We start from the raw sequence: 17,611 nt of genomic DNA on the forward strand, positions 1-17,611 counted from the left end.
AGCAAAGGATCTTCACCTGCAGTTGTTCAGAGCACTGGCAAGGGAGTACCAGTTAGGAGATATTTAGAAAACTGGAAAGTATGACAGTTGTTTGAGTGGTTGGAGGAAGGACGTGGGAGTTAAGGAGGCAGCATACAAGCAGGAAAGTGACAAGGTCTTTAAAAGCATTTTCAGTATGCCCTGCCTCTCTTACAAACCTGCTGGGTTATTAATCATGCTAAGAAATTGAATGTATCACACTTACTGTGGAAAAACTGCAGTGTGGTCCCTTGCACTTGACCAAAATTTTTTCCTTAGGCATTAGCCCTATCTCTCTCCCTCCCCCACCACTACTGAATGGATGAGGCTATTATGTTCTCATTTTAGAATTAAAGAAATCTACACAGAGCAGCAAAAAAGCAAGTTATTGAGGCAGTAGAAACCATTAACAACATTATTAAAGAAACTTTTGCTGTATACAATACTGTAGCTCTGCAGATGCAGCAAAATGTTGGCACCCATGGCGTGGCATTTGGTATCTTTCACTAATCTAAATGTGGCTGGAAAAGAATTGAGAGCAGATCAGCGGCCTCATCTGGGGAGAGAGAAGCCCCAGGGAACTGGGAAAAGAAACGAGAAGCAAACCTCCTTTCAAATCCTACCATGCTTGGGCATTTTGTGCCTCTCTTCTTTCATTACTGAAAGAGTCCTTTGTCACATACACAAATCCTATCAAATCTGAGAGGGACAGAGGGTCGTTTTATTTATTATTTCTCCCTCCCCTTTTCTCTCCCTCCTAAACTGCAGCAAATAAAGCCCAGTGATGAATCCCAGTTACCCTTTTCTAGCTCAGTAACTTAATAAAGCCTGTGCCTGTAGCTCAAGAGTTAAAACGGGGGTGGAGATAGAAATGGGACAAAACCAAAAACATGCAAATGGTCCAAAGCAGGAGAAAGGCAGCATGGGTCAGAGCCAGCTATACATGAGCATCAATTATTAAATGATTACATCACAATTCGCATTTAGCTCCTCGAGAGAGCTTCAGAGCCACAAAACATGAAACAGAAACGTGAACCGATCCAGCCGCACAGCACCACGGCTCCCCCCCGGCAGCCAACAAGCCTGTTATATTCTGCCAGAACTCGCTTACCATCGCCCGTCAACCTCACCATCAGCAGGGTCACAACAAGCCACCCTATGGGCCAACCCTGCGCAGCCCACATGATCGCCCGAAACAATAAAGCGGCTGTTTTTCGTGGGGGGTCAACCCAAGTAACAAATGTTACAGGGGAAAATACATAACACAGATGTAAGGCTGCTGTAGCCGCAGCCTCCCCTCTTCCTCTCCTGGCATCGCTGCCCCGCTGGGCTCCAGCTGCACGCCCAGGCCAGGGGGCTCTGGATGAAGGGCACCTGCAACGGCGATGCCCGCACCTCTCCCGAGAAAGCCTCCCGCCCACCCAGCCCCACACAAAGGAAACCACCCAACAGCGGCGCCGCAGCATCCCCGCCTCCCCCGGGCTGCAGCCGCAGCAGGGGCCCCGGGGCTCTAGCTCCCTTACCTGGGCTGGCGCCGCGGGGCCAGGCTCACAGCATCCCCCTCGCGGCAGGGGCCCCTCCCCAGGCGACTCCTCCCCGCCCGCCGACGCCGGCCGGCACCACGCGGGAGCAGCAGGGAGCGGGTCGGGCGCGCAGGCACCGAAGACCCCGGGAGCCAAGGAGGCGGCGGCGGCGGCGCGCGCGCGGGCTGCAGCCGGGGGAGGGCAGGAGGGAGACGGGCGCGCAGGGGCGTCGCTCCGGCTCGCTGCGTCCTCCTCTCCCGAGCGACAGCGGCGGAGCCCGGCTCCGGCTCGCTCCCCCCGCTTGACAGATGGCGCAACCGCAGCCGCGCCCCCAGCCAACTCCGGAGCCGGGTCTCCCTCCTCCTTCCCCGCGGGGGCGGCCCGAGACTGGCAGCCCCAGCCGGCCTATGGCGAGGCGCAGCGGCGGGGGGCTGCCGCAGTTATTGGTAGAGGCGGCGGCAAAGGAGGAGCCGGAGTGCAGTGCATTAGGTTGCCCCACCCGCCACCGGCTTGCAGCCGGGTGGGTGCCCACGCGGGGTGGGCGCCTTGGGCGAGCTGGAGTACCAAGCACAGCGCCCTTCGTATGCCGGGTGTGCTCCCCTCTGTCCTTCATGCTCCCCAGCAGATCCCCGCCCCCCCCCCCCCACGCTTGGGCTGGTACTGGGCATTTTTCTTCTTGACGGGGGAGGGGGAAGCAAAGTTCGGAGAAGGTTGGAGCAGGGGTGCTGCACCTCCTGCCTTGAAGTAGTCATAATAAACACCCAATATAGGGGTTCCCTCTTCAGCACCCCGCTGTAACACATGTGCCTGCACCCCTGGGTTGGAGGTTCCAAACTGTCCTCTCCTCCACTGCAAAAATGCAGGGACTCGGGAGTGGCGACTTGGATAGGTCCAGCCCAGCTTTGATGGCCCCCTTCCAGTCAAAGCTGGATTCTGGAACCTCACAGATGGGGAGGGGAAGGATGAGGGGTTGTGTTAGGGCTCATCCCTACTGCTAATGTTTTGCAGTATGAAGTCACAGTGTTGTCAGCCCTTTGCATGTTATTGCTCTTAAAGTAGTAGGCTTTTTTCTGAAAGCAGGAGCCCCTGGAATCTGGTGATTATGTGAGACCATTAGTTCCCGTTTATTTTTAAAATTAGCCTCTTGCTTCATGGTGGCAAATACGAAATAAGTGTATCCTAAAGCTCAGAAATAAAAGAATTAAAAGAAAACAATAACTATTTAAGCCAACAATTTAGAACATTTAATGGCTTGGGGTTGGCAATATATAAGAAAATACTGTCAGTAAAATATACAGTTCTCACCAGAACTGTAGTTTTTAACCGTTTTCATTTGTTTTAATTATTATTAATGGCAAATATTTAGCACTTCCATAATGCCTTTCATCCAAGACTCTCAAAGCACTTTACAATGTTGGATATGACTAGGTTATGAACTCTTCCAGACAGTGTGTGTCTACTTTTATGTCTATACAGCAGGTAGCACAGTGAATGCCCCCTTCTCTTCCCCTCCCCACTCTGCTCTTGACCGGGGCTTCCAGGAAGTACAATAGTGTAAATAAACACACACAAACATTTATTTTAGTTGAATAAGGATACGCTTCATCAATCATGGAAATAATACATGAGGGGGAAAGTCTCCTGTGTTTCTTGTATTTCCTCATTGCCTATAACATTGACAGGGACACTCCAACATTCCATACGGCTTTCACTTCCACCTCTAACACCTACAGAAAAGCAGTATGTATCCTAACTTCAAACTTGTGTTATAAAACAAAATCTTAACAGTAATCTCAGTTGCTCTTGTTTCAACAGATGAGTATATCTGATTGCTATACATTCCTTACATATGGGAGGTTATTCTCCCTTAAAGTTGTTGAGGTCATCGTTAAGATTCTCTGATAGAGTGTGACAAAGGAACAAGAGGGGGTGAATAAGAGAGAAGATCTGTGGAAATAATTTATTTTAAATTTGTATTATATTTAATAAGTCTGCACCCTCTAAATGTTTCCTATTGGCTTTCTGATATATGACCCAGTGAAGCATTTGATCTTGGTGATTTACTATATTAAAATAATTTCTTGATGGAATTATAGTCTTAATATGTTCAACTGGGGGCTTATTTTGTATCAGGCTGCAGCAATGTGACTGCAAAAAGAACACGTCAGCTTCCTGGATTTCTGTATAGATGATTTTTGTCTGTTCATTTTTATTTTGGACCTTGGTGTGCACATATAGTGACTTTGTATGTGGAGCTACTTTCAAAACCAATGGGAGTTCTTAAGCGCAAAGTGTTGGTCACAGCTGAGCAAAACATTTTGAACGAAACTATTTTTGCCATAAATTGAAGATGTGGGTGAATCAACCAAAATATTTCACAAATTCATGTGGACTCAAACTGATTTTTTCCCCCCAGAACTGCGAGTGAACTGAAAAATCAACTATTTGCACAACTTTATGTATGGTCTACAGTGCTGTTGCTTAAGTTATAATTTCAATACAGGAACACAAATCATCAAAAATTCTCAGGATTTTAAGTGACAGTGACAAATTCCCCCCTGGTCTCAGTTAAGACAGGATTTAAGATAAGTTTTCTACCATTAGGCCTGGTCTATATTTAAACAGTTTATGAGCTTAGTTATGAATAAAGTGCATGAAACCCCCAACCCCCACATCCAGTCTATATAGATATACCCTAGTGTAAACTGCAGTTGTACTGGTAAAAAAAAATCATTTTGAGTTTATATAGACGGTTTTTGCAGGTATAATTTACACCAGTTCCCCGAACAACAGATGCTATAATGGCAGAAAGACTTTGTTGATACTAGAGCTTCTGTTGTTCGGGAAACTATATTTGAAAAAAAAACCTCATTGTATAAACTCTGTTTCTACTAAGAGAGTTTGGTGGTACAGGCAGTCCCCGAGTTACGCGGATCCGACTTATGTCGGATCCGCAGTTACGAACGGGGCCCTTCCTCTCCCTGGTCTCCAGCAGACCAGGGAGAGGAAGCAAAGCGGCGGAACACGCGGGCAGCGGACAGGGCTGTTCACTGCCCACGTGCTCCACGTCTTGGCTCTGCTTTGCTCTGCTTTGCCCCCCCCGTCCCCCTGGTCTGCAGACCGGGGGGGGGCAAAGCAGAGCCAAGCCGCGGAGCGCGCGGTCAGCTGACATCCCAGACGCGTCTGGGCTGTCAGCTGGCCGCGTGCTCCGCGGCTTGGCTCTGCTTTGCCCCCCCCCCCCGTCCCCCTGGTCTGCAGACCAGGGGGATGGGGGGCAAAGCAGAGCAAAGCCACAGAGCCCGAGGGCAACAGGACAGCCACGGCGTGCCTGGGCTGTCTCGCTGCCCCCGTGCTCCGCGGCTTTGCTCCGGACACCTGTGGTACAGCAGCTGGGGCGCTGCCAGTTGGTCCCGTAGCGCTGCTCTGGGCGCTACTGGACCAACCGGGCAGCACCCCAGCTGCTCTGGCCCAGGCGTCCTGATTCAGCCACTGCTGGTCAGTTTCAGCAGCGGCTGAATCAGGACGCCTAGGGCAGAGCAGCTTGGGTGCTCCTGGGTTGGTCCAGTAGCGCCGAGGAGCGGCGGCGCTACTGGACCAACCCAGCAGCACCCCAGCTGCTCTGCCCCAGGCGTCCCCAAGTCAGCCGCTGCTGAAACTGACCAGTGGCTGACTACAGGAAGCCCCTGCCCCGGGCTTCCTGGAATCAGCCGCTGATCAGTTTCAGCAGCAGCTGACTTGGGGATGCCTGGGGTTCTTAAGTTGAATCTGTATGTAAGTCAGAACTGGCGTCCAGATTCAGCCGCTGTTGAAACTGATCAGTTTCAGCAGCGGCTGAATCTGGACGCCAGTTCCGACTTACATACAGGTTCAACTTAAGAACAAACCTACAGTCCCTATCTTGTACGTAACCCAGGGACTGCCTGTATAGTTATTCCAGGAACTTGTTTTGTGCATGCAAGCAACAGTTGTAACACATAAAATAGATGCATTTTAAAGAGTTTATAAACATTAACAAGGATGTTGAAATAGTAGAAGAGTAACAAATACAATGACAAACAGGAAAATAATAGATGCAATCTACATAGTGGCTCTAAATCGGAGTTAGTGTTGGGGGAAGTGTGGAGATGCACAAACTCAGAAATATTGGGAGAAATCCTGATCCTGGTGAAGTCAATAACAAAATTCCCATAGATTTCCAGGAGGACATATTTCATCATTGTGTCTGAGGCAGGCACAGTGCTTTAGGAAAAGTGAGGTTATTGTTGCATCTTTTGAAACGTATATGTGCAAGGGAGACAAGCACAGATAAGGGTGCCATGAGTCAGTGGGAGCACCTCAGAGGCTAGGCTGTGGTAGGAAATAACATCTTTTCCAGCTCTGGGGCCACAGCAAAGAAGATTCAGGTTCTTGGCTGCTGGGGGAGTATAAGCCAGGTGTTCCAGAGGGAATGAAGAGAGCAGGTAATCATTAAGTGATCCATCCCCTGTTTCCCATTCCCAGCTTTAGAAAAGAGAGGCTAGGAAAACCATACCTCTCCATCCTGGTTAATAGCCGTTGATGGACCTATCCTCCATGAACTTATCTAGCTCTTTTTAGAACCCTTTTATAGTTATGGTCTTCACAAAATCCTCTGGCAAGGGGTTCCAAAGGTTGACTGTGGATTATGTGAAAAATGCTTCCTTTGGTATGTTTTGAACCTACTGCCTATACATTTCATTTGGTGACCCCCCTATTTCTTGTGTTACAAGAGGGAGTAAATAGCACTTCCTTATTTACTTTCTCCACACCAGTCATGATTTTATAGACCTTTGTTCATATCTCCTCTTAGTCATCTCTTTTCCAAGCTTAAAAATTCCAATCTTATTAATCTCCCCTCCTATGAAAGCCATTCTCTATACCCCAATCACATTTACTGCCCTTTTTGGAACCTTTTTCAATTTTAAAACTTTTTTTTAGATGGGGTGACTACATCTGATGATAGCCACAAGAAGAAGGTCTGGGGAAATGTGGGACCCTTACTGAATGGTGGAAGCAACCTAGTGATGATGATGTGGAAAAAGTAGAAGTGCTCAGTGTTTTATTTGCCTTGCTCTTCACAGACAAGATCAGCTCTCAGACTGTTAGTCTCAGTGGGTAGTGATGTCTAGTTTGCAGATGGTATCAAGAAGAGTGCCCCCAGTGCTTGTTCTGGGGCCAGTTTTGATCAACATCTTCATTAATGATGTCAATGATGGGATGGATTGCACTCTCAGTAAGTTTATGGATGACACCCAGGTGTGGGTAGGGGTAGATTTGTGGGAGGGTTAGGGATAAGGTCGAGAGTAATAGTCAAATTGGAGGATTGGGGGGGTGCATCTGGTGAGGTACAACAAGGACAAATGCAGAGTCTTGTACTTAGGACAGAAGAATCCCAACCACTGATACAGACTGGGGGCCGAATGGCTAACTGGCAGTTCTGCAGCAAAGGTCCTCAGAATTACAGTGAATGAGAAGCTGGATATGAGTCAGTGTGCTCTTGTTGCCAAGAAGGCTAATGGCATATTGAGCTGCATTAATAGGAACATTGCCAGCAGATTGAGGGAAGTGATTATTTCCTCTGTTTAGTACTGGTGAAGCTACATCTGGAATATTGTATCCAGTTTTGGTTCCTCCCACTTCAGAAAGGACGTGAACAAATTGAAAAGAGTCCTCCAGAGGGCAACAGAAATGATTAGGAGGCTGGGGCACATGACTTATGAGGACAGGTTGAGGGTACTGGGCTTATTTAGTCTATAGAATATAGTTCCAGAAATGTGGCCGTGGGTGTCCAAAAGTTCTGCAACCAGTGCTCATTGTACCATACCTGCATAACAATGAGGTACCACCAATCAGTGCTTGTGTCTTAGGCTCAGAACTGGTGCTCCACCATCTGTAGCTGCTCCACAAATGCCAACAGCCACCTTGAATTATTTCTTTCCATTTCTCAAAGCACGACAAACTGCAAGGAATCATCATATTCACCAATGCTCATCTCACAGCTCTGAACACACCGTGGGATCAGGTGCATTGTGTTTGTAATGCTCACAACAATACTAAAAGGCAATGCAGGATCCATGCTTCTCAGACGGAAGATGCATAGGTTCGCAGGGTTTTTGAAAAAAGGCACAAAACATAATGGGATGCACTGCATCATGGGAAGTTGAAACCATATACTCAGTCCCCCTGCATCATTGGCTTTCCCCCACGAGGCACTTCAAAACTTTTTCAAAATACTCTCTGCTAGAGAGTGGCATGCTGCAGCCAGCCAGCCACCCATGACACCCTTTTTTATCCTTAAATTTATAAAATAAATCTAAATCCACATTTAATCATACTTATTTAGATCCATCCATATTGCCATCCATAACTTCTTTCCCAGGACTAAAAAATTTGATGTCATTTAGTTTTTCCTTGGCTTTCCACTTCTGCATCCATATTGTAATATCAATGACATGTGGAATTCTAACATCCTGGGTTATAATGTGCACATCAAATTCCCAACAATCTTCATATATTTGTAGGGTACTTTCATCACTACATTTCCTACTGACTTTGGCCCAGAAAGTTAGGTCCAGTAATTTCATTCATAGTATAACTTACATCTAACTAGAAGCTATCTACAGCATGTGTAGAGGTGTTGTAATAAATGCACCTATTTGTAGTACCTAAGTTTGCATTAAATTTCATTTTGTAAGTTCTGATTTTGATGCTGATCCAAAAGTTTGGCAGCCATAGTCATTGTTGGCTAGTCTGATTAAGGCTATGTATATCATCAGAAGCATTTTTTTATCTGCCCCCAATTATTCCACTCTACTCTGTGCTCATTAGACCTCAACTAGAATACTGTGTCCAATTCTGGGCACCACATTTCAGGAAAAATATGGACAAATTGCAGAAGGTCTAGAGAAGAACAACAAAAATGATTAAAGGCCTAGAAAACATGACCTATGAGGCAATATTTAAAACCTGGGTTTATTTAATTTGGAAAAGAGAAGACTGAGAGGAGATAGAACAGCTTTCAATTACCTAAAAGGATGTTACAAGGAGAAGGAAGAAAAAATATGTTCTTTAACCTTCTGATAGGAAAAGAAGCAATGGGTTGAAATTGCAGCAAGGAAGGTTTAGGTTGTATGACAGGAAAAACTTCCTGTCAATATGGTTAAGCACTGGAATAAATTGCCTTGGGAGGTTGTGGAATCTCCATCATTTTAAGAGCAGCTTATACGAGCACCTGTCATGGATGGTCTAGATCTGTGGATGTCAACTGATGGTTGTCAGCCGACGGTCAGGGCAGTGAGTCCCTTATGACCGGCTGAAGTTCTTTTAAATTGTGCTTGGTTCTGTTACAGCAACTGAAGGAGTCAGGTTAAAGCTTAAACAGTTACTATTTTATTGTTACAGGGTAAACTTAGTTGTTAAATGCTACTGCTGTGTTACAGATAACACAGCCACTACAAAGGAAATTACACTAAGAAGTTACTTACAGGTACCATGAAACCCTTTTGGTTCTCTGAGCTCTTATTAAATGCATGCAAAATACACATAGCAGGTATATATTCTCACCCCTGCGTTCCAGACTTGGCGTGGCCAGCGTCTTTCTCTCAATCCCTCGGGAAGAAGTAGGGCGAGGTTGGGCGTCCCACAGACCTCGGGAGACAATCAATACCTGCCAGCAGGTATAGATGATTGGAGCTCAAATGGGGTGGGCGGCTGAACCTCTTTTATACCCCTTGGGTCATGAAGGCTTCTTCCTAGGCTCAAGTGGCCAATTAGGAAAAATGGCTTTGAATGCCAAGTTTCCCACGAAGGGTGCAAAGCATAATTTACACCTGGGAAAATGCAGACAATGGGCACCTCTGGTATGTGATGGGCGAAGATTCCTCTCTGGGACAGTGCAGGCGTGTCAATTACTGGTACTAGCCATCAGGGCGACGGGAGGCCCCGGGTCATCAGCTAGCCCATTTACTGTCTGGTTTCTGTTTATGGTAGAGTCAGGGACAGGTAGCAAACCTGTGTTCCCAGGGCATCAAAGGCTGACTGCCTTTCTCTTGCTCTCTGGGGGGGGGGGGGGTAAAACAAGATGGGGCTCGTGGAAAAACAAGATGGGGTTTTGTGTCTGGCTACAATGGTCCATGGTGACTTTTTCAGTGGTCCACAGGAACATTGTCCAAAGTGACATGGTGTGAGCAGGCACTGCTGTTAGGCTGTTTTACTCCGTGTTCACAAGCATGTGGCGCGTCATCCATAGCGTCACCTAGAACACAACCTCGTCGTGTTGCTAGTAACTTCTGTCCGAGGCTCTGAGTGTCAGTGTAGCTGCTGCCGTCATGCTGAGCAGTTGCTGTATCGTTAGTCCTGTGCTACATGTGCTGTTTTACAGGTGTGGTGTAGTTCATTTATAATGGCAACGACAGGAAGAAATAACAAGCGCAAGTATTCGGAGGACTACATCAAATTCGGCTTCACTTGTCAAGAAAAAGAAGGTGTTGATTTGCCACAATATGTTACTTGTTTCAAAGTCTTGGAGAATGATTCAATGAAACTGGCTAAGCTGAAACTCAGTCTCGAAAAGTGTCACCCCCAACTTGTTCCTAAAGGATGAAGATTATTTTGAGCGGCAGTTATCAGGTCTGACACGGCAGTGCCTCTACTCAACAAGTGCATTCTACAACAAGACAAGCAATGCAGTGTGCGCTTCCTACATTGTTGCATACAAAGTTGCACAGGGCAAGATGCCTCGTGCCATTGTAGAGCAACTTGTGCTCCCCTGTGCAAAAGAGATGGTGTGGCTTGTTCTTGGTGAGGAAGCAGCAAGGAAACTGAATGATATATCTGTCTCTAACGACACAGTATCGAGACGGATAAATGAGATATCACAGAACATCAGTGAACAAGTTGTGGATGAAATAAAGAAGTCTCTTGTTTGTCATACAATTGGATGAATTGACCGATGTCGCATTATGCTCTCAGCTATTGGTGTTCGCACGATACATGGTTGAGGGAGACTTCTAAGACGAGTTTCTTTTTTGTAAGACTCTAGATACCACCACAAAGGCTCAGGATGTGATGGAAATTGTTAACAATTTCTTTGAAGTACATGGTCTGGATTGGGTACATCTTGTGGGTGTCACCACTGATGGTGCACCTGCCATGCGGGGCTCAAGATCGGGCTTCCAAACGCTGGTGAAACAGCACGCTCCAATGGTAACCAGAGTTCATTGCTTCATTCATAGGGAAGCTTTGGTGTCAAAAACATTGCCTGATCAACTGAATGCCGTTTTCAAAGGGTTGGTGAAAGTGGTGAATCACATCAAATCATTGGCTCTGAACACCAGGCTGTTCAAAAGCTTTTGCCTGGACATGGGTTCCGACTTCGATGTGTTGCTGTTCTACACTTGTGTACAATGGTGGTCAGCAGGGAACGTACTCAACAGAGTTTTTCAATTGAGAGAGGAGTTGGATTTATTTCTCTAGGCTCAAGGGAAAGAGGAATTCCAAAATGTGCTGACACAGTCAAATTTAGAACTTGAGTATCTTGTCGATATTTCTGGAATCTTGAACAAACTGAATCTTCAGCTGCAAGGGAAAGGCACAAATCTGTTCTCTCACCAAAGCATCATCAAGGCTTTTCTTGACAAATTGGAACTCTGTATCGTAAGAGTCGAAGGCAATAATTTGGTTCAATTTCCAATAATGTGGATGCCATGCGCTGGGAAAAGGAAGCCATTCAGACGCAAATTCTCGATCATTTACGGAAGCTACGAGACAAATTCCAACAATACTTTCCCGAGGTGGACAGGACAAGGGATGGATTATCTTTCATCAGGAATCCATTTATAACAGATGTTAATAGTGTTCCAGAGGATCTGCAGGAGGAATTCTTGGATCTGAAAAATGATTTTGCAGCTCAAGACATGTACCAGCAGTATACCATAGAGAAATTTTGGGCGCGTGACCAGGAGTTACCCAAATCTGTCAGCACACGCAGTCAGATTTCTTTTGCCATTTTCATTAACTTATATGTGTGAGACTGGATTTTCGTGTTTGTTGCATGTTAAGTCCAAACAGAGGAATCAGCTTGCAGTGGAAAGCGATATTAGTTGTGCATTATCAAGTATCACTCCAAACACTGAAAAGCTTGTCAGTGAGAAGAGAATCCAAAAATCTGTTAATAAGAAATAAATTTCAAACCAAAATGTTCATTATCTGCTCTTTTTTATCGTGTCTCAGAAAGGAGGTGGTCCACAAAAATTTTTTGATTGGCTTGGTGGTCCGTGGACTGAAATGAGTTGAGAACCACTGGTCTAGATGGTGTTTGGTCCTGCCATAAGTGCATGAGAACTGGACATGATGACCTCTCAAGGCTCCATCTAGTTTTATGATTCCCAGCGAGATTTATAAACGGGTTAATTCTTTCTATACCTTTATCTTGAACATAGCCGACATAATCTTTCCAAAGTAATTTAGTATCAAATATTAGAATCTTTTACCATATCTGTTTTTTCTCTATACACATACGCTGTGTCTACATTGGCACCCTTTTCCGGAAAAGGGATACTTTCAAGTAGGAATAAGGAATCTTGTGGAAAAGGGTTTATTTTCCGCAAGATCCCGTCTAGACTGGCGCTTTTCTCCGGCAAAACCCCGAGCCGGAAAAAAGCGGCAGCCATGTTCATGCAAATGCCGCAGGGGATATTTAAATCCCCCGCAGCATTTGCAATTCCGAAGTGTCTCATTAGCATCCCTTTTCCGGAAAAGGGTGCCAATGTAGACACAGCCATATAGTTTACATTCCTCTGTAATTTTCTTTTTTGTATAGATCACGCCTGAACTTGAAACCCTCACACATTTTCCTATCAGAAGGGTCTTGTAACATTTTAATGATTCTCTTTTCTGCCACCTCAGTATTCCTGTTCCTAATCCACAGAGCACTAGCATCTGTGAATAGAATGGCACCTACTTGTTTTGGAGATTATTTACTATTAGATTAATTAAGGTCAGGTTTATAAAACTTCTTTGTGTTGCATCATTTTTTATATTATATTAGTCCATATAACTTCAAACACTGACCTGCCTGGTTCTTTTACTCAAAAAGTCTGTAATCCACCAGTATATTCCCCTCCCCCTATCTTTAGTGTACCTACTTGGTATAACAAGCCATCCTTCCACAGCCTGCTATATGCCTTTCAATATCTAGAACAACAGGTATCTTGAAACCTTTATTCCGTATACTTTTTGTATTTCAGTTTCTAATTTAACAATGTGATCAATGATTCATCTTCCTCTTCTAAAACCACTCTGCACCTTATCTCACAGACTCATTGACATTAAGGTCAAAGGGGACCATCATAATCATCTAAGTCTGACCTCCTGCATGTTGCAAGCCACAAAACCCCACCTGCTCACCTCTGTAATTGACCCAGAACCTCTGGCTGAGTTACTGAAGTCCTCAAATAATGATATAAACCTTTAAGTTACAGAAAATCCACCATTTACAGTTGTTAAAACCTGTAAGAGTTTGTCCCATACTGGAGAGGAAAATCTTTCCCAGCCCTAAATATGGCAAACAGTTAGACCCTGAGCATATGGGCAAAATCCACCTGCTAGACACCTGGAAAAGAACTCTCTCTAACTCAGAGCCCTCAGATGCAGGTTTCTCAATCCCATCATTTCATGGGCATCCTACTAGATTTCAAGCTGATTTTCAACTGCCATGGTTACCTGCAAGCCATTCAGCTCTGTCAGAAAGCATGGCTCCTGTACTGCTCTCTTCAATAGTGTATTGTGCTTTACATAAGCATATAAGAGGATCTCACTGAGGGGTTTCTTGGCCAAGGGAGGCCTTGAAGAAGCATTTTAACAATGAGGCACAGTAATGTATGTTGTAGTGTGATGAGCCTGGCATTGATTGCACTATGCTATGAGCCTTGTAATGATTACCATTTGTGCCTGACTATAACAATGCACACATGCCTATCACTATTGTCTGTGAATGTTAGCAGCCGTCACCATGTGAGAGTCAATAAGAAAGATAAATTCCGTTTTCATAATAAGTAGGTTTTTATTTCACACTCATGCAAACATATCTATATAATGCTCAGGTAAACTTTAAACATGCAAGGAAAATATCTTTAAAGGGGAGGGAAGAGGGAATTCACAATCATATACAGCCACAGGGCACTCACAACTGGGTGTCTGTGAGCCTACCATTAGATTTACTCTCCTGCAGGGTGAAGTGCCTTGAGTTCTACTGTAGTCCTGGAAGATACATGTGGGGGGAGAGGAAGGAGGAAGTGTAGGGAGGGATTCTGGAATGCTGCTTCTTTTCTAATTAAGCTTTATATGATTGGAGAAGGGTTCAGCCAGAATTAAAAAAAACCTCAAATATTTGAATTTGTTTCAGATACTATTTACATCTTTCTCTATTGATTTGTTGTAGAATGTTATAACTCACTGCAGTATGACGTGTATAGAAAACTCCCTTGTAATTCGCTCCCCCTTCTTCCCCACAATAATTTCTCTTTATATCAGGACTTGTGCCACTATGCAAAGAGGAAGGGATTTGACTTCCTTTGCCTATGATTTCTCTATAGCTACTAGCTTTCTATTGTAAATACATTTAGTACTATAGTACTTCTGCAATTGAGAATTGAGGCAATAAATTCAAAAGATCATATCAGAGCAAACATGACTATAGTTGTAATGGAAAGACACAGATTTTTAAAATTGGAGGCACTTGTGATGGGGTGTGGTCACAGAAGACCCCTTGGGATTGTTCCCAAGTGTGCTGATCATGCCACTGACATCCACCTTCTTGCTCTCTGGGGCTCCTCACTATGCTGTCCTGCTAGGCCAGATCCTCTGCTCTCTGCCTGACAAAGTACAGAGTTGGGGTTACTGCCTCCCTGAAGAGCAATGCAGACACTGTACCACTTCAGCTCTGGGAACATGCAATTTTAGGGTGCAGCACCCTGGAAACCAACCACCAAAAGGGACCAAAAACTCAAATAAATCCATCATTCCCTGTGTAAAAGTTTTACACATGGAAAGCTTGTAAGGTTGTTCTCCCTCTTTATCAATGAAAGAAAGATGTGCACATTAATTATTCCCCCAGGTAACAGTTATTCACTCTGAGCCTGATAGTAAATAAAAGTGTTTTTATTAAGTACAAACAGTAGGGTTGAAGTGGTTGCAAGTGAAAACAGACAAATTAAGTTACTAAATTAAAATGAAAAGAAAAAACTTAGTTAATTCTAATTAACTACAAAACTTATTGTAATCAGATTCTTACCCTAAGAAGCTATTCTTATTTCAGGTATACTCTTCAGGTCAGAGATTCTTTTACTCTGACCTTGGTCTTCAGCCCTTTGTATCCTTACTGGGTTTTCCAGGCCAGCTGAAGACAAAGAGCCGATAGCTTCCCATTGCTTTGGCCCAGGGCAGATGCTTTTATTCTGCATCTCCTGCCTTTGATGGAAAAATACCAGGGTGAAAATGGAATCTCAGTACCAGGTGGTGAGGTCTCATGGCTTACTAGTTCAATCACCTTTGGACTTATGGGACAAACAGGGCTGTTTACAAGTCATTTAGCTGATCACAAAGTTATTAAGCCTTTCGGGGGCGGGGGGTAGGGGGTAATGAAAGCCAGTAATGGCTTTCATTAACATGTTTAAAACAATAAACAGCCTCATACTTCATATTGCTAACTTCACATATAAGAATGATACATGCACCAAAACAGGATGTACAGCTCCAGCAGACTGTACCATTAAACCAGATAGGTTACATGAGTTATTTTGTCTAAAGATCTTTGAGTTATGAATGCTTATATTAATAAGACAAACTTCATAAAGCATGGAGGGGGGGGGGGGCAACCATCACAGCACTAGTCCAGTTTTGAGACACATAACCTCCAACCGTCCACCCCTCCTTTTACAAAGATCAGAGTCCAAAGGATACCACTGTGTTTACTGTGGAGGTAGTTTCAAGTCATATTGTTCTGATTACAAAAGCTCATTCCAATTCTGACAATTCGTAATGTAATGGAAATACATTATCTGTCCACATGACACTGACTCACTTTTAATAATGCTATACAGAGTCATGTAACACTGCAACTAATTTTAACAGAATATGTTTACTAAATTAAAGATGTCTTGAAAACTGCTTTTGTTTTAACACAAAAACCTTTCTCAAGAGAAATAACCCTCTTTTCTTTAATGAATAATCTACAGTAGGCATACCCTCTTTCCCTACAGCTTGAGGCTAAACATCCTGACCCCCATCCAGATTTTCCTCCACATGGCACTTCCACCCATATACCACCACCCTGACCCAAGCCTCCACCTTTCCCCACAGCTCCCATCCTGACTGCTTTCCCCACCATATGCCACCACCCTGATCCCAGCTCCCTGCTTTGTAGAAGTGGTATGTTTGTGACTCTACACCACAGTGACTCTTAGCCTCTCTTGCCTTTTGGTATGCCTGCCATAGCTCTTTGATTTTTACAAGCCTTTCTCCAAACAGTGATAGAAATGTAGCCGTGTTAGTCTGGGGTAGCTGAAGCAAAATGCAGGACAATGTAGCACTTTAAAGACTAACAAGATGGTTTATTAGATGATGAGCTTTCGTGGGCCAGACCCACTTCCTCAGATCAAATAGTGGAAGAAAATAGTCACAATCATATATACCAAAGGATACAATTAAAAAAAATGAACACATATGAAAAGGACAAATCACATTTCAGAACAGGAGGAGGATGCGGGGGGGGGGGGGGGGAGGGAAGGAAGGAAGGTAAGTGTCTGTGAATTGATGATATTAGAGGTGGGGAGAGTGGGATGTTTGTGAGTTAATGGTATTAGAGGTGATAATTGGGGAAGCTATCTTGGTAATGGGTAAGATAGTTCGAGTGTTAGAATGTTAGAGTGTTTCTCCAAACACTGAGCATTCTGGCAGTAGATATCAACGTTCTTGAAGCTGGAGTGGAACTGTGCCTGCCCCGTATTTCCTCTAATTTTGTATGTTTATGTGAGGAATGAATTTTGTTATGTGCATCGATATGAAGGTGACATGTGATGGGGTGGGAATGAGGGATTGGAAGTGTGAGAGGAGGCTTAGGTCTGGGGCAGAGGGTTATAGTGTGTGTGGGGGTGAAGGTTCTGCCTGGGGGTGAAGGCTCTGGGGTGCGGTTAGAGATGAGGAGTTGGGGTGTGGAGAGGGCTTAAGGCTGGGGCACCGGGTGGCTGAGTTGATGAGTAAGTGATCCCACTACATTTTTCAATATTAAAGTAAAAAGCTCTTCTCCTTCCGGTTCATACCATGACAGTAGTCTCTACATGAGGTCTGAAAGTCTGGATGTCATCAATTATACACTAAGCAGGCTCTCCTGCAGTATGTGGGAAACTAGCAAACAACATTTGATGTGACATTTATGCCTGGATCTGATGGGAAGGGAGGAAAGATGCTAAGAAAAAGACAACAGTTGCTGAGATCTGGTCTCCCCCTGCCAAGGCACAATCTGAGTCCACTGAAGAGTAACACAGACACTGAACCAGTTGAGCTCAGGAAAAGTTCAGCTATAGGAACAGCACTCAGAGAAAGCTCATGAGGTCAATCCCTGTTATCAATTAAAGAGAGATATGCACAGTGGCTGCTTCCTCTCGGGTAACAGTTATTTAAACTGGCCTTATTAATAAACAAAAGTGCTTTTAGTAAGTATAAAAGGTAGGATTTCAGTGGTTGCAAGTGAAATCACACAGATCAAAGTAAGTTACTAAGTTAAAATAAACAAAGGATGCCTGCTAGTTCTAATCCACTAAGAAACTTGTTACATGCAAATTCTTATCCTAAACAGCTGTTCTTATCTCAGGTAAAAAGCTTCAAGCCAGAACTGATCTTTATTCTGCCCTGGTCTACAGCTTTTTTTCAGAGTTCTTTGTTGCCAGGTTTCTTGGTGTGTATCCTCTGGGGAGTGGGGAGTGGAGAGGGAGGAAGCAGTTTCAAAAGCTAGTAGAAGACAAAAACTGATTGCTCTTCTTTCCTTAAATAGACTT

At 44.5% G+C, this 17,611-nt stretch overlaps 1 protein-coding gene across 6 annotated transcripts in view; it reads right to left on the reverse strand.

Moving 5' to 3' along the window:
• The window catches only part of FYN (FYN proto-oncogene, Src family tyrosine kinase), a 191,554-nt gene extending 189,663 nt beyond the window's left edge, over nt 1–1,891 (reverse strand). For 4 of the 6 annotated variants that reach the window (XM_075923993.1, XM_075923991.1, XM_075923992.1 and 1 more), the window contains exon 1: nt 1,542–1,890. The gene's annotated coding sequence lies outside the window, so the exon portion shown is untranslated. Of the gene's footprint in view, nt 1–1,541 lie in introns of all 6 variants that reach the window. The other 2 variants (XM_075923995.1, XM_075923994.1) reach the window with 2 other exon arrangements.
• Nucleotides 1,892–17,611: the final 15,720 nt, after the last annotated feature.

Source organism: Pelodiscus sinensis, chromosome 3 (genome assembly GCF_049634645.1).
Source record: "Pelodiscus sinensis isolate JC-2024 chromosome 3, ASM4963464v1, whole genome shotgun sequence".
Classification (NCBI taxonomy): Eukaryota; Metazoa; Chordata; order Testudines; family Trionychidae; genus Pelodiscus; species Pelodiscus sinensis.